Raw genomic sequence first — 25,252 nt, forward strand, 5'->3', positions numbered from 1 at the left:
ATCAATCCCAAACCACACTCAGGAAAAGCCACTTCCTACTATTAAATAATCTTGAAAACTAGATGTATTTGCCTTTTGACAGCTACAGATTTCTGTAACTATAAAATGGGATTGCGAAGAGTGTCGTGTACAATCTTAAAACAGTTTTTTTTTGTTTCACATTTGTCTTCACTTGCAGTCACTACAGCAATATTTATATTCTTTTTGTTGCATTAAATTCAAAAATTGGGGGGGGAGATTAAGCGGGTTCCACTTAAGAGCGCACGTATACTCTCATAGATAAGCTGAATGGCCTATGGTTCCAAACTGCCCTTCTTGCCAATTATGCAACATTAATTCAATTTTTATCTTTAATCTAGTAAAGTTATTATCAGTACCTTAAACTTCTTATTCGATCTGTAAACTTAAATGAATTCAAATGCAAAATGCCACTATATTAGAAAAATGTTCATTTTAAAAAGCTTATAGAGAGAAAGTACATTAATGTACTAACTCACTCAATTAGTTTTGTTTTATCAGAAAATTCATAATGTTTACCACTGGAAATGGAGCAAGCATTTTGCAAACTATGAAGTATACCAAAAAAAATGTCCATTTTAACTATGCCCTATCTGCTGCTTACAACTGTCTGTAATACCTAACAGACCTTTCAGTGACAACCTATGCCAGATTTAATTAAGGACTTTTCTCTCAATTATAGTTATGCAAAATGTATTGCCAGCAGGTGCAATATATCCTAAAGGGAAAAATTTGTATACCTGTCAAATTCTTCTGTATATACACTTGGTCAATTAAAAGATATGTAATGTAAAGCAAATAAAACATTACAAATGGATTGACTACAACGTCAGTTTTGAATATACTGCTTTTAAAGCACATACTGTACCACTTCTGATTTTCTTACCAGAACTTAGGGACCATCTTAGTAACTTCCATTCCTGACACATGATGCTGAAAACTATTCAGGACAATTGAAACACGGAGGCAGCTTCTCAAGTGTTCAAATTATGGACTAACCGCTAAGCAAACTTTGTTTTTTAATGCTCTCCTCTTGCTCATTTTAAGGAATGAAAACACCCAGAAGCCTGGTGTTAATGTCTCTGCTGATTGTGAAAATTGCTGCAATAAAAACTCCAACTGCTTGCCTTAAATTAAGACTTCCAGAACTACATGCAAGATCTATATCTTTGTACTGGTTTTCATAACATTTGGAAGTTTGGCTGCTTGCTTTGATGTTGGCCTATTAATGAACAGGAGAGCCAAATGTGACAAAAGAAAACAAATGTTTATTGGAATCTCTCAAGCCAAAACCTGAAGTAATTGGTTTGTTCTACCCCACGTTGTTTCAATATCCTGATTTCTCCAGCTACTAGCCTCCAGAGCAATCTGAATATCTATGCTCAGTTTCTGTTGCCAACATATAGTACCCACTGTGACTGAAAATGGCAGCTGAAGTACTGCTGTAGCACATTAATTTCTGTCTTAGTGGTCCAATTTTGTCTTATGAAATGTTGAAGTCTTCCTTCTGTGGCATTTTATAGCATAGAGGTTTGTCAAATTTTGAGATCGCCACCATTTAAACTGAAGTGCAACATTTCCAAGACAATTTTTACATTCTCTCTAATGGCTCAAAGGGATAATGCACTTCCTTTACAGCACTCTGCCTTCAAAGCAGACTAGTTAAAAGCAACTTAAGTGTCATAATGACAATTACGTCAATATGTTCCATTTATACCACCAAAAGGTACTTGCTATAGGAATGAGGTAAATGAACTGCTAAAAATTACCTCAGTGTAATGGCACGCAATTTCAAGATCGCTAAAAGATATCTATCAACAGAATTCTGAACTATTCTTGATCATTTCAAAATAGCAGAAGTGGAAAAAAGCAAATCTGCATAATTCACTTTTCTTCTATGCAGCCCAGTTCCTTTGCAAAATTAAACTTAGAGGAATTATTCTGAACATTAGGAGTCCTTTCTTTGTCATAATGCACTTTATCATCCAAAAATCAACCATCAAAGTCATATAAAATAACATACAGTACTGTACATATCTGTAGAACTCATACATATGCTTTATCTTTAAAAGATATCAAAAAGTAGCCACTTTCAGCCTAGAGGTCTTAGAGATGAAAGAGTTCTTTTTGTTTAGCCTAATATGAGACCTACTAAACTTTAGCCCTCTATGAACTATCTACTGTTTGGAAAAGTGCCCAACTTATTGAAGGACTGCTGCATTCTGCTTTGCTCCTCCTGGTCTGCCAGATTACGAATACTGATTTTCAAAGATAATGAAAGAGTAGACTGAATCATATTCCCTTGCAAACACAGGAAAAGAAAAAAAACATTAATAGCTAATGAATCAAAAATCACATAAAATGTGACAGCAATGTAAACTAACTTAAAATGCAGTGATGAATATTCTATAACCAGACTGACCTGGCCAGTCCTAACCACAGCTATTTTAGGACTATTTACTGCATTACTTCCACTGATGACGACAACAACAACAACAACAAAAATGATACAGGACTTGATTGTCAAGCTCCCACACAAATGTTCATCAAGGAAATATTTTTTAATTGTACAGCAAGCAGTTTTAATTAGCCTCGCTATTCTTTGGAAAACAGCTCATAACAAAAATCTGGGAAAGTTTCAAATACTGTTTAAAAATCTGTATCAAAAGCTATGTAAAAAAAATGATCTATTGTCCCAGCATTGTGTATCAGAAGAAATGTGTGTTTGCTTCAAAGTTTTGGAAATGAGTGGTCTTTTATTTCAAAGATTCATTTGTTTTGTGAAGTAATTAGAAGTTCTCTTCCATTCAGACTCCCTAATGCAATAATGTGTAGGCCATACCCAAAGCATGAGTCCAGAAGAAAAAGCCTTGCAAATCCCACTAATAGAACAGATAGGAGATACCAGAAACTATGCAACAGTGGCTGCCATGAAAAAGGTCACCCTTTTTCTTAGAACAAACCATTAATCAATAGAATATAATTGTTTGGCCGTTTGCAAGGGCCCTGCAGCATGCAGACTATGTTCTTCGCTGGCATAATTACAAAACAGTAAAAGTTCAGAAACATAACCCAAATCCACCTCCCCTTTTTACCCCTTTACAATTCCCCACTGCCCTTTGGGCCTCTGCTTTGGAAGCAAATGGAAGACAGGCTGAAGTTTTCTCAATTGAGCTGAAAGGGAAGAAACCTTTGATATGCTAATGGACCCCTTCAAACGGTAAGAATTCACACTTGCATTAATTCAAACAATTTGGGCAGAATGATGTGCAGTGGCACCTCTTTTAGTGGCAGGCAACAAAAGGGAGGGAATCAGAGTGTCTGAAGAAACCAAACAACAGACCATTTGTTCTGCAGAATTCTTTCTCTTAGCCACAAGAACATTTTCTTAAGGAAAAACACACACCTGAAGCTCAAGAACAGATATCTTCACTTTCTGCCAAAGGGATGGTATTCAAATTCCACTATATTTACAAGATGCTGGCATTAATTGCAAAAAAAAAAGATTCACTGAGACTTTAACAAGCAATTTTCAATTCCCTCTCTCAAACAAGAAAGCCCTCAAGCTCAGAGAAAATAACTTCTCCTAAACAAGAAATCCCTCTCCCCCCCCCCAAAAAAAAACTTTTCTTGGGTTACACTGACTTCTTCAAAATACGCTCTTCATATTACTCAGTAAAAATATACTGTTACACATTTTTTAAAAAAAAAAATTGTTAAAAATCCAAAGGCTTTAAAAAAGCATCTCTTCAACACCTTACTCACACACACTTTCTTTACATTGTCTCCAGGTGGCCCTAGATTTCTACAAGTAAAATGAAATTAGCCTTTTTCTTGGGCCACCACTGGGAAGGATTGTTAGTCATTCTACCTGAAAGCCTCTTGCAGAAGCCATGCTGAACTACTGCTACCTGTTTCCTTGTGCTTCAGTAAAAATAAATGTGCAACAAGTCATTATTTACAAGGATGGAACTTTTCCTTCCAGACTCAAACTTGAATTTAAACAGGACACACACAATTGGTGTGGCCTGCTACATACATGCACACAGACAAATGAATGAAACCAACCCCAAGACTTCCTACTCTAAAAGGAGAGTAGGAGAACCTGCCTAGTTGCACATACAGCAAAGAATGTTGGAACAAACCAAAGAAAGAGAAGAAAAGCTTGCTCCAGTAACACAATCCAGATGGCTCCTGCTGCTAGTATGAGACTTGCAAGGTTTCATTGGAGGCTTTTTTCAAGGGAAGTTAGATTCCTAAGGAACACCCCCATTCCCTTTCCATAGAAGAAAGGAGTTGTCATTGTTGTCCGACCCCGTGTCCCGTCCCCCCCCCCACAAACTACTAGGAGAATAAGTACACCCCCCTGTCCAAATCCTGTATTACTTCTGGTTCAACCTAAATCCACAAACCCAGGCACATCTGCTCAAAAACCGAGGGTGCAATCCTATCCACACTAACCTGGGAGTAAGCCCCATTGACTATAATGGGGCTTACTTCCAAGTAGACATACCTAGGATTGGGCTCTCAGTCCTCTAGGCACCCCTAAACAGAATGGCCTTTGTCTTAAGCATTGGCAGAGTGTGAAGCATCCTAACTGGCACACTTTTTTCAAAGGCAGAAAGTAAGTTAAATCAAAATCAATGAGAAGTCCTGTCCGACAAAAGGTTAGACTTGGGCAAAGTTGAGCGGGTCGGGCAGATCTCTTCCCCTTCGACCCCTAACCCCCTTCATTCCCTCCCACCCCAAATATTTGAACTGCTGGTTGCTTCCCCCAGAGAGCGCACAAGGGTGTCTCCAGTGGCTCTGGGGCAGAAGGTCTAGGAGGCAGGCAGGGGAGGGAGAGGAGGGTGGGAAGACCCCCAGGTAAAAGGTGTCCTGCAACAACCCAGCGACTGACCTCTTGCCAAGCCCCGATCACCCACTCCCCCACGAGCCCACAGCGCCTCTGCGAGAACCTCCCCAAGCCCAGAATCTTCTTCTCTCTCCCGGCCTCTGATCAGGGCCCCACAGCCTGCAACGAAGCTCTCCCTCCAGCCGGGGCTCACAGCAGTCCTTTCCAAGCTGCGATGGCCCGAAGGATCGCCGTGCCCGTGAATCGTGCTGGTTCACAACTGACTGCGTTTTCAGGTCACCTTTTTCGCCCTCGTCTAGGAAAGAGTGTGTCGCGCCCCCCTCCCCACCACCCCCCTCCTCCCCTCCAACACGCCTCGGTTTTTCTGCACTAACCCTCAACCCAAGGATCAAGCAAGGAGAAGCAGATATCTAGGAAGCGGGGGGCCATCGCGACCCTCCCCCTTGTTCTCTCCCCTACGCCTGTTCTGAGGCTGGACCACCCCCACACGCTGCCCCCCACCCCTTGACACACATACTTTAATTTACGCGGGGCGCATTGTTCTTATGGTGTTGTTTCAACCTAGGGGAGGCAATTCGAATGCATGGGAGGGGAGATTAGAAACCTAGGTGGAACACAGTTCCAGGAATCTCTGTGCTACATTTCACGGCATACAGTTGCATGAATCTCTGCTACATTTCATGGAATTCTTGGAACAGGCACATTCACTCACAGGGACAACCCAGGTTTGGGGTTGAGACCCAACAGTGCAGCCCCCCCCCCGCCTTCCAAAGTAAGCAAATGCCCCTTTGCCTGCAAATGGCTCACAAAAGGGGGCGATCGAAGTAAGCAAACAGGTACTGCAAGTGGAAAGGGGGAAAAAAGCAGGAGCTCTTACCTTTGGGTTCGCAGCCAAAGCTGGGCCAGGGTCTCTGGAGCATCTGGGGTGGTTGCACCCCGGAAAGGGGGGGTGTAGGGCCAGCCCCTTTCTGATCACAAGGGAAAGGTGGATTGCGCGCGCGTGTGTGTGTGTGTGCGCGCGTATGGGGGGCTGTTCTGGCCCAAGCCAGGAGGAGAAAGAAAAAAGAAAAGCCTGACTGGGCAGAGGCGAGAGAAGCTGGGCTGGGGAAGAAGAACCGAGGCAAAAGCAGCCGGCTTTGCAGCTCGCTGAGCTGGGACAAAACGTACACAAGGCGACTCGGCTTCTTCTCTTCCTCCTCCTCCTTTTCCTTCAAGCAAGGCCAGCCAGCCGAGGAGCTTTGCTAGGGGTTAAGTCAACATTTTTTCCCCCGCAGTTCCCAATGCTCTCGCTCTCTCTCACTCTCTCTCTGCTCCGTCCAAAAAAAGAGAGAGGGAGATTTCAACAAGAACCAGCCAAGCCGCACACTCCCCAGCTCCAGAGATGGAGGGAGGGCAGAGAAGAAGCGAGGTGATCTTTGGGCTCGCTGGAAAGCACCACAACAAAAGAGCGCTCGGCGCAGAGCCCGCTGGAGGTGACCAGCCCTGGAGTCCGCTCTCTGTCTCTCTACGCAACTAGGAGCAGCCGCGATCAACTCAGCAATGTTTGAATGTTCGGTGGGAAGAAGGAAGGGGGGCTGCGATTGCAACGCAGAGAGGAGGGGGAGAAACACGCGAGGAACACAAAAAAAGAGCCCCCTTTCTCTGTCGTCTTCCGATCTCGTTTACATTTCCCTGGATGACATTCTGGCCTCGGGCATAATCCAGTTCCAGCCCTTACTCAGCTTCGCTGGGCTCTCTTTGCTTCTCTCTCTCTCTCTCTCTCTCTCTCGATGCTGCTGCTGCTGCCCCGTGAGCGGAGATAGGAGCCAAGCTGGTCGCACTCAAAGCAATAGGGGGGGGGGGAAGGGAGGAGGGGGATCGAAAGGAGGAGGAGGAAAAAAAAATCCCAGGGAATTGTATTGCCAGGCAGCTCCTTTTCGTTCATGCACCTCTCGGTGTGTGACTGGGGATTGCGAAGTCCTGACACAGACTCTCCATCGGCTCTGAACTGGAGCCACCTCCAGCCTCCACCTCCTCCAATCTCCACCCCTCTCTGTCTCTGCCTTCTACCCACCCCTGGGCTCAGCTAATCATATAAACATATTATCATGTATAGCAGCAGCAAAAGGACCAAAGAGAGAAAGAGAAAGGGGGAGAAAGCCTTTTCTCTTCCCACCTCCTCTTTTATTTTTCCTTCCCCCCCCCCAAGCTGGGGGGCTTTGGCAAATAAAGCAGATTAGAGGCAGCTAAGTACCAAACGTGAAGCAGATAATCTAAAGGCTCGATCTGCCACCACTGGCCATTTTCCACTCCATTTGAGCTGCTTGCGGCTGCACGGCTTTGGGAAGAGGGAGAGAAGGAGAAGGAGAAGGTGGGCGAGAGTGAGAGAGGAGGAGGAGGAGGACGGGGGGGTTGGCTTGAGTGGATCTGGAAGCAGCAGCGGCAGCGAACGCGGGATCACCCCAGCCAGTGGGGGCTGCAAGCTTCGGGGAACCCCGGAGCGAGGCGAGGAGGAGAAGAGATGGCATCTCTCGGGGGTCCCCCCTCGGATGCCCCTCTAGGGGGGGCCTTCCTGGCCGATCGCGCCTCTTGCAGGCTCGCAGGCGTTTTTCTTTGCCTCGTTGCCTTGCCGGGCTGTTCGTTCCCCGTGTGCACGCTTGCAAAGGGGCAGCAGCGAGCGGGCTTCAGAGGCCCCTCAAACTTTAGTGGCTGCTAGCTGGCTGGCTGGCTGGCTTCTTTCCTCTCCCCTCCCCTCTCCTTCTTTGTGCGTAAAGCTGCCCGCGGCTGCCTCCGATCTGGGCTAGCAGTGTGCAAGTCCCGGTGAGGGGGGCGGGCAGGGAGGAGCCCCCCACCAAAGCAGCAGCAGCAGCAGCAAGTGTGGCTGGTCAAATGGAGGAAGGTCAAGCTGAATGGGGGGGGGGGGAGAAAGAGAGAAGACGGAGGGGCGCCTCTCCAAAGTTCAACTCTGGACTCTGGCGCGACAAGGCGCACCAACATTGCGCCACCAGCGCCCGTCCGCCGCCATTCTCCACGCTCCTGATTGTTTCGCACGCCTCCGGAGAAGCCTTCACTCCACTCTCGTGGGGCTATGGAGCGTGGAGTCAACTCTGCAGCCATGCTGAGCCACAGGAAGGGGGGAGACACACCCACACAGGCACACAACAAAAGGCTCCCCAGATGCGTTCAAGGCGCTTGGGCTGGGTGGGGTGTGGGCATGTGTGCTTCAGCTCGGTTTCCTTCATGCCCTGGACTTGCCAATGGCTTTGCTCTTGGCCGGCCACTCAGTAGCACATTTCCTTGCTCTTCTCCTCTCTGTTCCCCATGTCAGCCAAGGGAGGCGGCAGCAGGCCACATGAAAGCAGCACGCGTGTCAAGGCAAGATCAACAAGGCTTGGAAACCATCTCAAGAAGGATGCACATTTCCCATGATGAGATGAGATGAGGAGGGGTGCACAAAGGGGAATCTCCCGATTTCCTTTCCCCCTCCTCAGCAAAAGGATTTTCTCCCTTCCATTTGCTTTCCATAAAGCTTTCCATAAAGCAGAAGTAGCATTCTTTTGTTTGAAAATTGAGGGCTTTTAAAACCATTCTCTTTCCTCGGTTTGCCACACATGACATGGCTTGGTAGACTTGTGCATTCCGACTCTGACACAATTCGCAGCATTTGTGACACTTTCCATATTGTGTGTGAGGGCAAATTATGTCCAGGAACATCATTATCTCAGAACATGGGATAAAGGGTGATAGGTCTGGAGATAAAGGAGGGGGTGAGGGAGAGGGCAACAATCCCACACTGCTTTACCATTGGCCACAGGTGTGAGACACGGGGGTATACCCCCTACAGCAGCCATTTTCAACCACTGTGCCGTGGCACACTGGTGTGCCGCAAATGACCAGTGGGTATGCCCCAGGAGTTTGAGGGTGCATCATTTATTAGTGGAGCCACTGAAAGACATGCCCCCCCCTTGCAAGCAGTGCCGTGTGCCTTGTCAATTGTAAAAAAAAAAAAAAAAAATCTGGTGGTGTACCATGATCATTTTAGCACCTAATCAGTGTACCGTGAGATGAAAACAGTTGAAAATTTCTGTTCTATCGATTTGGAGACTGCATCTTCATGTTGTTGTTTCCAAACAGCAACCCTGTGAGGAAGATTAAGCTGATAAATGCATGACTGACCCAAGGTCACCCGGTGAGCTTCATAGCTGAATGGAGATTTGAATTCTATCTCCTTGGTAGAGCCTTGGAACAGCCTCTGGAAACTTCGGATAATACAGATAATACAGAATGCCACTACAAAGCTGGTGACCAAAGCCAAGGCAGAATTGTGTCTCATACATGCTGATACCAAGCCACTATGCAGTCTTCACTGGCTGCCAGTTTTTTGTTCAGCCTTACTCTAAGTGCTAGTGCTTACTGTTAAAGGCCTAAGAGTCCAGTTCTGTGCAGGTCTATTAAGACGTAAATCGTCAAGGGGGCTTACTTCCAGGTAAATGTGGATAGGATTGCAGCCTAAGTGACTTCGGACCAAAGTTTCCTAAAAAACTGCCTCCTACCCCATGGATTTGTTGATTGCCAACAATGCAGCCCTATGCACTTTTACTCAGAAGCGAACTGCATTGTGTTCAATAGGGCTTGCTTCCAGGATAAATGCATTGTGAGCTTCACTGAAGGAGAAACCCCCATTGCGTTTCCTGCCAACTTCTGAAGGAACATGGAGCAGAGCCGTCTCTGTTACTGTGCCCATGTTGTAAAATGCCCTGCTCTGGGAAGCCTAGTTAACCCCATCCCTAGACCAACCATTTACAACCACTATGCCATGGCACACTGGTGTGCCATGGACAGTCTGTAGGTGTGCCATGGCAGTTTGGGTGAGGATCATTTGTTAGTAGGGCCACTGGAGGATGCGAGCCCCTGTTGTCAATGCGGTGTGCCTTGTCAAAAAATTGTCAAAAAATGATGGTGTGCCTTGACAATTTTAGTGCCTTGCTGGTGTGCTGTGAGATGAAAAAGGTTGAAAATCACTGCTCTACACATTCCAGTCTGAAGACTTTTCTGAGCTAGTAGCTTCTTGACCAACAGGTTGCCTCAGTATGTTTTCCTAGATCCCTGGTATTTTCTGCCTGATTTGTTTCTTCTGTGTGTTTCTTCTGCTGTGTTTGGTTTATGATGGGATATACTGGGCTTTATCTGTTCATACTGTTTTGTTGAGAATGTTGGGATCTGTTGCAAACCACTTTGAGTGACTCACATTTGATCAGAAAGGTGACATAAAAGTACTTTTACTAAATACATAAAGATCCACCTCACAGATTTCACAACCTGGATTGTGAATCTTCCAGATTATTGGAATTTTTGTGTTCACACAATTTCCATTACAAAGATACTACTACTGAAGTATTCTTGTTTTCAGACTGATATTAAGACTAGTGTGGACAATTAGGGCCCAATCCTATCCAATTTTCCAGTGCCGGTGCAGCCGTGCCAATGGGGCATGCACTGCATCCTGTGGTGGGGAGGCCGTCACAGAGGCCTCCTTACAGTATGGGAACATCTTTTCCCTTACCTTGGGGCAGCATTGCAGCTACAATTGGAAATTGTACAAATTGGAATTTTGCAGCTGGAAAATTGGATAGCATTGGGCCCTTATTGTGGTTATTTTTGGAGATTACAGCCCAGAATTATTAGCCTTTTTAATATCATACATACACACACATATGCATTTGGACAAAAGTAAGGCATTTTGGTAAACTGTTTATAAGTCTGATGTTTAATATTCCTTTGTAAAAGATAGATAAGATAAAAATGAGATCGAGATTGTGATGGGTTTCATAATGTTACTTTTTCATTTAGCAGTCTGATGGCATTCATTTATTTATTTACTATTTTTATATACTGCCTTTCTTCCCAGCTATTTAAGGCTATTTACATTTTTTACAATATTAATTTAACGGCATTACAAAAGGCAAAACAGAGTTGTCTCAGACCAATGGTTCCCAAGCCTTGGCTCTCTTCTTTTCTCTCTGGGCACATGGAACTTGGAAGATGAAGGAGGGGCTTCCCCCACAGTCATAGAGTTGGAAAGGACCAAGACAACTTAGTCCAGCCCCCTGCCGATGTAGGCTGACCACAATTACAACACCCCCAATAGATGGCTATCCAGTCTCTGCTTAAAGACTTCCAAAAATGGAGGGTCTAGCACGTCTCAAAGCAGCCAGTTTCACTGCCCAACAGTTTCTACCATAAAGATGTTCTTCCTCACTGTTCACTGAGAGGCTGATGATTATGCTTCCCCTGGTTTAATAATGCTATTATGAACATTATTGAACACACTTTCTAAGGCTGTATTTGTAGAGGTGGATCTCTATATGTGTGGGAATGGGTTCGCCATAACTGACCTTCCTTTGTTCAAAATCCTGCCTGAACAGAAACCTATGTACATTCCTTATACATATAGGTTCTGTATGCATGATCTCAGTAGCATAGCTAAAGGGGGTGCAAAACACTGAGTTTTGCATCTTATCACAGCATGCAAGCAGTCCCTCTCGCTCTCGCAGGCCAGAGCTAGTATTTGCTCTAGTGGCCCAGAATAGCTCCGAAGAGGAGGGGGAGGGGCTACTTACATGCTGCAGTGAGGCACCATGCAAAACTTAGTGTGCTGCACTCCCTCTAGCTACACGACTGTATGATCTATAGCCTTCATATTCCAGGGCCTAAATTCATTAGGACAAATGTGCAAAAGACCCTTGTTAGAGAGGGCCTTTGTAAAGATCAGACACAGTGAGGCGCCAGAGTGGCTGAAGTCTCACAGAATTGTGTTTTTCATATGTTTATTTTATCCTGCATATGTTAATACTTACACTTGCCTGTAAGGAAGAGATTTGTTGAAATACTTTAGGAGGTACTGTGTATTTGAACCAATATTGCTTTGGTGCTAGTTTACAGTTTTGTTTTGCTTCTCTGGCATTTTTTTTTTTGTGCTTCCCTTTTTCCCCTATTTGCTACTGCTGCAAAAAAAGAAAAGGAGAAGAAAAGAGTATTTAGTTCTTCCCTTTATCATCTAAGGTCATTCATCCGAGCCTTCATATTGCAGTGTTCTATGTTCCCTGTCCCTGATGGTGGCAGCCAGTGTTGTGGGAAGTGAAATGCACGCAACAGTGGTATCTGGCCACATGGAAGTTGTTGCAGATCTTATGGATGGGGAATGAAACAACATTCCCCAAGTTTAGGACAGCTGCACATTTAATGTAACATTTTGTTCCGGTCTGAATGAGCACTTCCTGGTTTTTTTTTCTGGCCATGCCCTTTTTTCTCCTGCTGTAATGACTGCAAAAGGCTAAATTGGTGTTTAAAAGCCTCCTGTATTAGCTCTGTTGTGCCACCTTTAATTGCCCTAGGGTCATTCTTGTGGAGTGAGTTATGTCCTCTTCAGGGCAAATCCTCCTGTATTAACTCTGTTGTGCCACCACAAATTGCCCTAGGGTCACTCTTCATGAGTGAGTTATGCTGTCCACACCAGAAAAAAAGGGGGTTGTTAGTTCTACAGTCAGGAAAACCTGCAATGCTAGCCAGTTGGGAGGCTATTTAACTTTGTGAGCCTTCAAACTTATAATCGTCTTTTGGGGCTTGTTGGCACAACAAGAGTTTTACTGCATAAAAACAGAGTAACAGTTCTAAAATAGACTTATTTGAAGGAATTGAAAGGAGCATTCTTCCTTAAGAGTACTGTCCAACTGGATTTTCACCGCATAACAAAGTGTTTGCATTCAGTGTAGTTTTTTAAAGCAAGCAATTAAGAGACATTCCATGCTTAAAACGATAATGAAAGTTAGTTAAGTGAAATTCTTCGAACTAATCCAAACGCCTCAAGGAAAGAATAGTTTTCTTTATGGTTGTATAGTATCACAAGTGGAGGTGATCCTTGGGTATCTACTAGTGTCCAGAAACCAAGATGTGTTGATTGTTGCCATATGACTGACAATGTTGGGCTTTATAGAAAAGGTTATAATGAATTTACACGGATGAATCAGCCTATCTCAGGGGTGTTTTATGATTAATCTGGGATTGAAGTCCAGAGCAGACACCAGAGGGTGTGCATCTGAAATTTTTCAGATTTTTTTGTAACTATAATTATAGTTATAATTTTCAAGTTTGCTTTCTGAATTTTGAAAATTCTTTGTCTTCTATAAATAGGTCCAGAATGTTCTGAAACAAACCAGAATACAAACAGCTCAGTCCCTGTATCCATCAATTTCCCAAAATAGGATGAGACAATTGAAGAAGAAGAACCACAATGCCTACACCTCATGACAGGACAACAGGAGAGGAGAAAACAGGGTGGGAGCTGAGGCCTCCCGCCCTTCTCTCACCTTGTGAAAGAAGACAAAACATAAAGAAGAAAGTATCTTTGCAAGATGTGGTCAGATGTAGGTTTCTAAAAAGCTAATAGGAAATGCCCATTTCCCACATTTTAAAACTTTTTTTTTCAGAGAAACAGCTCCTTATGTCCAGCATAGATCACTGAGTATAGGTAGAGTCTGCACAATTGCTGCAGGCCACTAAGAATTCTCTGTGTGCAATTGGTTTGATTATTACCCCTGTAAAAATTGCTCTCTTGCCTTCAAACGATCCTCACTGATATGTTGGAGGAAGTAGCAAGACCCTTTCTTCATATAAATTGTTCAAAGCACATAGTAGAACATGAAAGTGAATGATGTTATACACAGAACTGGGCAATTTCATTAATAGCTTTAAGACAATACTCAAGCCAATACTGAACCTCAAAAGGCATTTTGTCTTTGGGATGCAAAAGTACTACACCTGTAGAGATTTTTTAATCAAAGTGTATGCATGCAAAATGATTCATCAAATGCATTTGCTATATGTTACGCAATGGGCTATATACCACATTTTGTAAAATATATTCCCACTTTCTAAAAGTAGGTACTGGTAGAGATGAAAAGACTAAAAAGGGAGTTCACTGATAGAGGGGGGCTGCCTCTGACCTTGGTGCAGTCAGAAAACGGGAGCAAGACTGGGTCACAAACCTTGCAACAATAAACAGGGATTATTGTGTTTGCTTTTCTTTTGCTAGGAGAAAGGAGAGAAATTCCTTCTTATCTGTTCATTATCAGCCAAAAAAAAAAAAGTATGCACCGATGGTGGGACAGAGGAAGCTTTTTCACAGTGAAAGTGTTGCCTGAATAAAGACTCCAGACATTAGCATTCTGTTGGTTTTACCCAACTACAAGGAATTGCTCCTTCAGAATTTGATTTCCATCCAAATAAAGAGTTGTATAACCTTCTGGAAGTTGGATTGTTGAAAATAAAGGACACAATCCAGCCGTAGTTGAGCATTTCAAAATTATGCTGCATTCAGAGGGAGAGTTAAGTATCACAATCAGTGTGGCCTAAAATTCCAAAACCGCAACGTGCTTTTGGTTGAAATCTACTACAGGGATCTCTCCTGAGTGCTTTAATGTTGGTTAAATCCTAGTTAAGGGGATCATACAAGAAGTGGCCTGTGAAATTCTAATTCTTAAAAGTTAGCCATTTGCTATGTATTCCCACAATTTTGGTAATAGGAATATTACAAATGGGACATGCAACATAGTTCTGCAGTTCCCAGCCACTTCAGTAGGCCCTTCCCTTCAGGGCTCCAGCTTACCATTCCACTGTTGCATAGTGCTAAGAGTCAGTTTTGGATCTGGCTGGCAATCCTGAGAAGACACATTTTATTGCTATTTAACTGGGGGGGGGGGGGTAAGACTTGAAATATTCCTAACTGCACAGTCCTAACCTGCATTGGCACAGCTTCCTGCTCCACCCTTCTCTGCTCAGAAACACCCCACTCTGCCCTCTCACCACCCTCTCCCATCCCTGAGTTGCTCAGTACCTTACCTATGTGCCAGCAACACTGGGTCTGAATGAAGCACTGGCAGTACAGTGCAGGATGTGCTGCTGGCATTACTTTTCTCACCAGGTGTCATGATGTACCTTAGGGCACATTTGCAAAAACCTTCCACAAGTGTAGGAACTGCTGTGCCAGAGGGGCATGCAGTTAGGATTGCATAGTGAATCACTATAAAGATTCTCAACCACACTTCACGCATCCTTTCAACACCCCCAACACAGGGCAGGTGTGTAACATAGTAACACAGGGCAGTTACTATAAGGATCAAATTACATGTTACATAGAATGTGTAATGTGGTCTGATGTCGCTGCTTTTTCTTACCAAACTAGCAATTGGGCATGGAACAAGGTAGAATTGTGGTGATGGAGCTTATGTGATGGTGTTTATGTGAGCTTATCACCTATATCACTTTGGGTGATACTGATACTGACACACAGGCCCACTGAAATCATGGGGCACACACATAAACACACACCAGGCTATATAATCTTATTTGAAATATATTTTTTCTTTATTCATGTATCCTATTATATAAATACTTTTTTCTCTTTAGTGCTGCACACTTTTAACATTTTGTTCCTCTTGGACTTCACTTAGAGCTACGTTAAGTGGTAACTCAAAGCAGCCTGTAGTTCTTTTTTTCCTCTCTCATATTAATTCACATGACTCTTGAGCAACACAACGCGCTAGCTGGCACTTCTCAGATCTCAGCCAGCCAGTAACTTCTGAAAGTCCAAAATGTATGCTAATTATAGATATCGTTGTAGTTAGCTGAGAGGCACAGCCTCAGTGTTACATTGCTTAAGTTTAAAAAGTATGAAGTGAATGATCATCATCAAACATTTTTATAGCTGATTAATGTTGTATTTTTCCCCCAGTATGCATCACATCTATGGGAGATGCCTTGTTGACACTTTGTAGGTGGCATTTACACAATAGCCTGCTTTATCCTGGAGTGATCCACACGTCTTTCTTTTCTGATAGCTGGCACAAGTCGCAGTGTTGTGTGAATGATGTAGCCTTACTAAGTACTCCACATCAATTCTGATTTCATTTATAGAATGAGATTGCCATGACACTGTTTAGAATGGTTGACACTTTCACACCAGAATTAACACCAACTGGATAGTATCCCGCAAAGAATAAGAAGGTGTGAATGAATATACTGCAGACAAAACTGTTGATGCTTTCCTTACAAAGTGCTACTTTGTGGTCTCTCTATGTGTCATCAGCACCCCCTCCCCCAACTGTCTGGGAACTAAGGAATGAATTTCAGACCATGGTGCCATTTTATCAAAGACAATTGTGATGTGTGTCTTTTATTAAAATAAAAATAAAACCCCTCTTCTCTAACACAATTCTGTTTAATGCTAGGTTTTGTAACATTTTCTTCTTGCCTGCATGTCTGCTATACATGCAATTCTGGTCAACTAGTAGGAGCTATTCACATACCTACTAGATAAGGCACTTGAAGACTAATGGCCAGTCGTTATGGATTATTGCCATGATTCTCAAGGAATTGTATACAACTTCAGTGCTTTAGTGTGTATGGGCTCTAATGAAAGGGTTCCTGACAACACTTTCCGCCAATTGTACTGACAGCTGCATTCTTGGGGAGAACACATTTCCAAAAGGCAATTGAACCTATCTGACAAAATGGGTCAAATTGCACTCCCAGTTACAGCTACACAACACTGTCTCCTCTGCTAGACTGTATTTCAGCTGTAAAATTGCTGAGTATGTGCAGCTACTTTGGGAGGAGAAATATCTTGGTACATGTTATATCTTTTGCTCTGTGAACAAAAACATTGAAAATGATTTGCCTGGAAGTAGACATACCTCAGGACTTTTTCAATACAAGCAAGCATGGAGTTTAGTACTGGGTATGCAATTGAGCAGGGATAGAATCATAGTTTTCATCTTTTTAGAAAAGTAAAAGAAAAATAAAGTTGATAGTCTTTAAGATAGGGCAGAGAAAGATTTGTGTCTGAAACCTTGGAGAGCCACTGCCACCCAGTCGACAATACTGTGCTAGATGGACCAATTGTCCAACAGTATAAGGCATTTTCCTGTATTTCCTATGTTTAGAAGTATTTGAAAATGGTATTATTTATTTTACACAGGAGTAAGCCCACTGTGTTCAGTAAGACTTAGGGCCCAATCCTATTCAGTGTGTGCTGACTCACCACCAGCATGCACTGTTGCAAACATACCATAAGGCACGTTTGCAGGCCCTAGCACCAGTGGAGCACCAGAGCTCCACTACTCTGCAGTCACGCAGACCACTGGACAACAGAGAAGTAGGTGGAGTTGTGGGGGAGGCAGGGAGGAGGCGTTCCAGGGCAGGGAGAGGTGGAGAAAGGGCAGGGAGAGGGCAAGGAGAAGGCTTGCCAGGTGAGGGAGCGGCGCAGGAGGGAGGCAAGACCGGTGGAGCTTTGCTTCACTGGATCCTGAACCTCCATGTTGGGCTGTCCACCTGACACGGAGGATCTAAATTCTACGCCAACCCTCAGGTCATTGTAGAATTGAGTAGCCCCATTGTGGAGCTACTCACTTTACCCAGGGGAAGGAGACGAATGTCCCCTTATCCCAAGGAGGCAGCGGTGGCTGCTTGGGGTGTGCTAGATGCAGCAGCAGCCATTTGCTGCACCACTGCAGTCCCGCACACTGGGCAGCTCAGGGTTGGACTGCCCGGCTGTAATCCTCTCTTACTCACCAGAAACAAACACCTTGACCTTGACGTATGTTTCCTAAATATAAGCTTGGAAGTATATCTCAGTTAATAGTATCCTGAGATCTGAATAGGGATTCTATAAATCACAGCATTAGTACTCTGTGTCCTTGTCCAGCCTACTAAAACAAATAAATGCAAATCAGTTTGTCTTTAACCATTGTTTCAGCATGCCAGACTGGTTTTTCTGGCACAGAATTTAAGTTTGCACAGAACACCAATTTAACACATGCAGACTACATGCAGACTGAAAACTATGAATAAAAGCAGACTTATCAACAAAACACGCGGGCCACTTTGAAAGTGGTTTCAAAGTGAGGACCTTAAATGCAAGACGGACTGGCCCAAAAAGTAATCAAATCCAAAACCTGTCATGAAGCACGGCGAACCACACATAAGCTCCCATCCTAATTCAGATTTACAGTCTGCCACAAAAAGTATGTAAGATGCCTGGATTGTTAACTGCATTGCTTTAAACCAGGAATGGGTAAACATTTTGGCATAAGGTGACTGCCAAATAGAGGCTGGAATGGGGATGACCTGAATGGAGACAGCACTAGTGAGTTATTTTTCCACAGACCAACAGTGAGGCAGGATGCAATGGTTGAGGAGCAAAGAACAGATACGGAACAAAGACTGCAAGGCTCTGTAACCATCGGTTTTTATAGTTTTATACCCCTCCTTACCCCATGGAATTCTTAGGTGTGGTGACTGCCCACTCAAGGAAGTACCAGTGTGCAATGGAGGCAGGGGCCAGAACGTAGCCTTGCACCAAGACTAGTACAACCTGGCACCAACTCTATGCTGGAAAAGTTTCCTTATTCTTTTGCTATATATTTTAGTCTCTATGACTTCACAGGCAGCATTTTAACGTATCAAGGGCCCCAGTCTTAGTCTTCTGTACTTGAACAGGTGATTCAGATGCTTTGTATGGTTTCCAGAGCCCTGTCTTGCCAATGCTTCGGTACAGGAGTTATAGATTTTGACATGTTCAAGCTTCTTTGACCCTCTCCTCACATACACTCCACACCTAGAACCCATCTCACCTCCTCTGCAGTTCTTGGTTGCCTGCCCTTTTCTGTTCAAGCTCTTCCCTTTGATTAACAATTGTATAGTCAGGTTTGTAGAGGCTGAGGGTTCCCTGTTTTCAGTCCTCTGGCCCAGCCTTTGCCTCATCAATTTATCCTGCTGTGTTTTTTTTTTCCTTAGATGTACCACAGACCTGCTCTTGAATCTTTATTCTGAATCCTGAAACCATGCTTTCATCATAATTTTGTATGTCTAAACTACTTGGTCTCAAAAGCAGACCTTTCCCCCTCTTTCTTACAGATATGAACTTCTGCATACATTTTTTTTTCCTTTGACATGGCTATAAAATAATTATATATTACAGAATGGGCTATTTTCTGTAGAATCTTGTTCCCTTTATTGCAATGTGCAAAGAGGCTTTTGTTTGTAAACACTGGAGGGAATAGCTAATTAAAGCAAAATTATTTTTATTGTCAGTGGGTTTTAAAATTCTCCTGCGTAACTCTGTTAATTTAGGGTTGGCTTGGATTCTACATTTGGCTGCTTTTTTTCTCTCTCTCGGGGGACCACCTAGCTTTTGAAACATATGATAATATAACATTTGAGCCAGGATCGTCGCTTGGATCATGGCAAACTTTAGTGATCTGCAAAGCTTTGAGAAATCACAGAAAGTGCCATGGCAGAGAACCATGAGAACCTTGCACCAATTGCCCTGTTTACTTAAATGCAGGTGCCAGGAGCAGTACAGCAACTGGACAGAGCGGCCCAGTGTGACATCCAAGGAAGCTCTTAGGATTGTTCTCCAGACTTTGAAAAGGCATCTTGAAACGTTGTTGTTTTAAAAAAAGTGAAACAGGTAAAATACAATTTCCTAACAACTGTGTGTTTGGCGTGCATGCAGTTCAATACACAAATCCATTTTAATGACTCCTGAACTAAATTATTATTTAATTAATGGCAAAATACTGGACATACTCGCTGGATATTGTTTCCTTTTTTAAAAATAAATTCTGCATGTAGCTAAGGAAACACCCATTTCCATTTGTTTTATGTTAAATCAACATCAAACCACTCTGGTGATTTTATTCAAAGAAAACAGAAGGAACACATTAGCTGTGTGGTTAAAGAGATTGATGGGCTTCAAACACTTTAACCATGGTTGGGGGACTTTTTTCTTCTTCCCCAGCTGTAGAAGCTCATGTTTTTAATTTAAATAGATTCAGGAAAATGAAGATCATTTTAGTCAGCATAGATGTTTCTTGTTCCTTAGGCAGAATCAAGTTTAATATCTTTAATTAACTAATATTAAAGAAGAACCTTTATTCTAAGAACACACAATAAAAAGCATGTCTGAGGGTCCAAATAGACATAACAGGACCATACGGGGGGAAAGGCATCACTTTAATAGTTTTATTTGTTTAGCGTATGGCATATAATACATGGACTTATATATCAATTTAATATTAATAGGAGTACATGAGACAGGGGTTTTGGAATTCTTATCTCTCCTTTTCCTTACCTTTATTGCTCCAGTCAGTGATCTCCATTCCTAGCTTATCTCTGGCATCAGAGCTCAGAAGTGGTTAGGGCAGGAGAAAAGGGGAGATTTGAGCTTACCTGTGAATTCCCCTTCTTGGTGGTCTCCATGGCAGGGTCAGTCCTTGACATCTGGGAAGCTCCTCCCTCTCAGGCAGGCAGGTCAGGTTACAAAGTCTTCCTGATGGGAGGGGCTCCCTCAATTCCCCAGACTACAAAAGCCTCGATGGCCCCTCCCCAGATCAGTTCTGTCTTGGACTTGCTCAGGTAGATGTCCATCCTTGAAGTCCAATGTGTCGAAAAGCCATCTGGATGAACTCTGATGACCTAAATCTCAACATTCTGAACCAAGAAAGGGTAGGACCACACTGTACCCCAGTTCGGGGACCTAATAAGGACCTGTCAGGGATGTTTCGTCCTTACCTTCTACCACCCCATTGTTTTGTGCTTGCTGTCTTTTTTTCATATGCTTCAGGCTGTGAGGGTGGGCAGACTGACCCTGCCATGGAGAAAACCGAGAAGGGGAATTCACAGGTAAGCTCAAATCTCCCCTTTGTCCGGTGGAATCTCCATGACAGGGTCAGTCCTTGACATCTGGGAAATACCCAAGCCGTGCCTCCTCAAGGGTGGAAGCTGCCTGAAGCATCCGAAACTATGCTCTACAGCATGCATCTGGCAAAGGCTGAGTCCCTGGAAGCATAGGCATCTGCCTAGTAGTGCTTAATGAACATATGGGGGGGGGGAGCTGCAGGTGGCTGCTCTACAAACCATCTCCAAAGACAAAAAATGCTCTGAATGCTAGAGGTAGCAGTAGCCCTTAGTGAATGAGAAACTACGCCCTGAGGCGGCTCCCTTCCATGAGCCCTGTAGGCTTCAACTATTGCATCCCTTACAGATGCAATGGAGATGGTGGATGGTGAAACTTTAAATCTCTGTTTGCCTTGTGCAGCAAAAAAACAGCTTTCATATGACTGAAGGTAGAGTAGAGACTGAAGGGCAGGAGGTCTGGTCTAGAGGGTAGAGCCTCCATTTGCCTGAAGATTAACATCCACAAGGTCGCCAGTTCGAGGCCACCGGCACCGTGCGACCTTGAAGCAGCTGGCAAGCTGCAGCTGAGCTGTTCCATCTGCTCGGAGCGTGGGAGGATGGAGGCCAGAATGTTAAACCAGATCGGAGTGTAACACCTTGAATGTGGTGGTTCTTGAAAGAAACAACCTTCTTTCAATTTGTAAAAATCCCTGCGTGGATTTAATAAGCCTGCCTGTGTAAACCGCCTTGAATAAAGTCTTGAATAAAGACCAAGAAAGGCGGTATACAAATACTGTATATTTATATTTTTTATTTATCTGGAGATATACTCCCTGTCCAGCACACATCCAAAATGTGCCAATCCCACTCTCTAGGTTGAAAGGTTTGGAAAGACAGACAGGATCTGGTAAACACAGAATTAACCAGAGAGAAGAACCACTCTGTTCTGAAACAGACACAAGTCCTAGCTACAGAAAAAAATGTCAATGCAGACACCCATCTAGATGGTGTTATTCCCACTAAAAAAGGGAGGTTTTCTGGGGAAAAGGACAAGTAGCCATAGGCCTGAAAGGAGGCTGTGTTAATGCCTTGAGAACTAGACCTAAGTTCCACAAAGGGGCCCTGGTCACTAGAGGGGGGTTGGTCAATGCCTCTCTCAGGCTGATCTCGAGTCGAACCAGCACTTCCCCCAATGCTCTGGGGAAAGGGAACTTGACCCTGCGTACACTTAAGCAGAGATTTCAGGCATGTTGTTGCGTCCCTGGAAGCCATGAGGGAACCATGACTCACAAAATGGAGTCCTTAAGGCACTCCTCAGCAAATGCTGTGGAGAAAAGGAGAAGCTTGGAGCGTGGGACAGGCTGGGCGCCAAATTTCTTAGGCTGCGTGATGGTGTCATCCACTCTGTGTTAGGGCTTCCCTGCAGCCAGGCTCCAATGCTGTCCAAAACTAGGGGGAAGCATGAGCCCTATAGTTGTCCGGCTCCTTGAAGGGTGAGAAGCAACCCCATTTTCTGCCCCAACAAGGGCGCAGTCAGGGAAGCATGGCCAAGAATCACCCTGCAGCCAGGCTAAAATGCTGTCCCAAAAACAGGGGGAAGCATGATCCCTACAGTTGTCCGGCTGCTTGAGGGGCGAGAAGCAACCCCATTTTCTGCCCCAACAAGGACAGCAGTCAGGGGAGCTCAGGCAGGACGGCTGCAGTCCTTTTCCTCACAACTTGTTTAAAAGTAAAGAAGGGGGCAAAGCCCCAGAAAAAAAACAGTTTTGAAGGTCAGGTAAGTTGACCAAGAAAAAACCCAACCTACCTTGCCCAGAGGCAAGGTCAGTCTGGGGAATCGAGGGAGCCCCTCCCATCAGGAAGACTTTGTAACCAGACCTGCCTGCCTGAGAGGGAGGAGCTTCTCAGATGTCAAGGACCTGGAGATTCCACTGGAAGGCCATGGATTCCGCTGGAAGGCCATGGAGATTCTGCTGGAGAAGAGAAGATTTAACACCTCTCTTTTATACACTCTTTTTACTATTAAAGTAAGATCCTTCATCCATCCCATTTTACATGTGAACAGGGCAGACACATGAATGATGGCCCCATTGTGTCTGCACTGGCACTTAAATAATATGGGCATTCTTCAACAATAGCTTTTGTTAACAATAGACTTTTGTAACAATTGCCAGCTGTTTCACAAAGTGAAACTGCTGATCCTGGGTGCCATTAAGTGTGGCAGAGAAGGGAACAGGTAAATCTGACCCAAAGGGTAAATATATTGTTGTGTACACATCTCAGTGCTAATGCCCTGGGGGAAAGTCTTGCACTAGAGCCTTCCAACCAACCCTTCCAACCTAATAATAATAATAATAATAAAACTTTATTTTTATCCCGCCCTTCTCCCTAACGGGACCCAGGGCGGCTAACAACATATTAAAAACAATAGAATTTAAAAAACATTAATACAAACAGATAAAAACATTTAAAAACACACTACAGGGCCATAAAAACAGTAGTCAGATTAAAAGAGTAAAAGAGCAGATCACCGAGGAATCAAGCCTGTAAAACTAAAAGATGTGGCAGACTGCAGTGTTGCCAGGCAATGGCTCCTGCTATCCTCTCTAATGGCTAATTAGGAAGGACCTGTGGCCAGTTTGGGAGGGGGGCAGCAGTCCAGCTAGGTGAGGCCTCTGATGGGCATGGGCCCAACCCCAATCCAGTTACCCTGACACCATTGCAACAAGTCCCAAAAGTGTGTGTTGTAAGATTGGAATGTGGTTCTCCTCAGTTCAAGCCCAATGTTTTGTTCACCTCAACACAACATGTTCTATAGTCAGTACCTCATACATTCCAATAGGGAATGAGACCCGATTCCTTCTGTGAAACAAAACAGTTTCTAGTTGACATTTTACCATGCTTCTGTCAAAGTCCCTGGAGCAAGACCAGCACTTGAAAGTGCTGTTTCACCAAAACTGCCTGTAAAGCCCTCTGTACTGTTTTCTCCCCTACATTATAAATACCTATAAGCAGAGGGATATAAATAGCAGTAATGTATGGGAGGTCAAATATATTGTATCTCCTTTTTTCTCCCTTAAATAAGCATTTACTTTCAAATCTTTTTGTTTGTGACAAATGCTGCTCCAGTCTGATTGAAAGCACGGTCACGCCTTTCCGAAAGCAGCAGTCAAAAGAGGGATATCAATGCCACGCTACTGTTGCAAAGACCATCAATCACCCGCCCAGTACTAGTTCTAATTATATACTTACATTAAATAATTCATTAAGATGCTATTTAAAATTTCCACTGTAAGAATTGTACAGCCATTTGTAGTCTGATACTCCAAATAACATTAAAAAGAAGAATGGGAAAAGTATATGAGAGAGAAGATATTCCTATGCATAATTTTATCATATAGCATTTCTGAGATTTGGGAGCAGACAATAAAACCTGTATATTTTTTTAGAAAAGTAATGGACAAAATGCCTACCATAATACAAACTGTTATAGAACAATCATGCTGGTGTAGCATTTGGTCATTAGTCATTGCTAATCCAAGCAAAGTTTCTGAAAGATGCTCAGGCTCAGGGTTTAGAAGGCATCCTAGGGAAGGAAATTTCAAGCCTGAAACAGCTACTAAGGGGCGCTCTCTAGGTGGGTAGTTATGTGAATGCTGCATGGAAACATTCTCAACTGATGATACAACACATGTATAAGTTAGTAGCCACAGCCCAATCCTAACCTGCCCTGGAGCAGGCAGGCTGGCAGGCCTGGCCAGCATCCAAGGCAGGATTGGGGATGAAATCGGCACAGCCCAGGGCAAGGGAAATCATTTTCCCTTACACCATGTTGTGCTGCAGCAGCCTCAATGGAGGTACTCAGATTTGTGCCACCTAAAGAGGTAGCACAGATTCAAGCAGTCCAGAGCTGACCCGGACTGCCCAGAAACGGGGTTAGGTTCCCCAGGATCTCATAAGTGCTGGATCCTGGCCCCACCACCCACTTACCTCCCACCTGCCCACGGGCCCATCCACCCTTCCCTGCCCTGAAACACCTCTGTCCCACCCTCTCCACACCCCTGACCCCTGCGCCGGCTGAGGTTGGCCAGGGTGGACTCATCCATTAGGCCAGCTGAACAGGTCCCACGTCAGCCTCTGGAGGCCAGCACAGTTCCATGCACTAGCCTCCCCCCTCTTAAGTCAGCGTGAAAGTGATTTAAAGCACTTTCGCGACTGCCTTGGTCCAGCGGAAGGACTTGTGTCGGCCCAGGGCGCTGTTGGAATCCTCCTTATCCGTGGGGGTTAGTTTCCTGAAAAAACCCAGCAGATACTGAATCATTAATCCTATGGGATTAATTGGGTTAGGTTCCATGGGCCTTCTATGCTATACACCAGTGTTTCTTAAACTGTGGGTCAGGTTGTGAACCAAGTTCATATAAATCCCCGTTAATTTTAGGATTTTATTTTTAATATATTATACTTGATGCTACATGGTATGTGACTGCATTTGGGGAAATGTTAGAGACCAGTACTTTTAAAGACTACTCTGTATATGCTTTTAACAATGATCGTTGATGGGGCTTACTCCTGGGTACATGTAGGTTGGATTGCAGCCTAGGTTTGATTAAAATTTTCCTGATTGATGCTGTCACTACCAGTGGGTTCCAACAAATTCTCATTCTA

General features: G+C 44.0%; 1 protein-coding gene across 7 annotated transcripts in view; it reads right to left on the reverse strand.

The window, feature by feature from the left end:
* The window catches only part of ADGRL2 (adhesion G protein-coupled receptor L2), a 660,835-nt gene that overhangs the window by 233,978 nt on the left and 401,605 nt on the right, over nucleotides 1-25,252 (reverse strand). For 2 of the 7 annotated variants that reach the window (XM_066626599.1, XM_066626601.1), the window contains exon 1: nucleotides 5,751-6,776. The exons of the other annotated variants lie outside the window; for them this stretch is intronic. The gene's annotated coding sequence lies outside the window, so the exon portion shown is untranslated. Of the gene's footprint in view, nucleotides 1-5,750; nucleotides 6,777-25,252 lie in introns of those variants that run through there. 7 annotated transcript variants of the gene reach the window in all.

Source organism: Tiliqua scincoides, chromosome 4 (genome assembly GCF_035046505.1).
Source record: "Tiliqua scincoides isolate rTilSci1 chromosome 4, rTilSci1.hap2, whole genome shotgun sequence".
NCBI lineage: Eukaryota > Metazoa > Chordata > Lepidosauria > Squamata > Scincidae > Tiliqua > Tiliqua scincoides.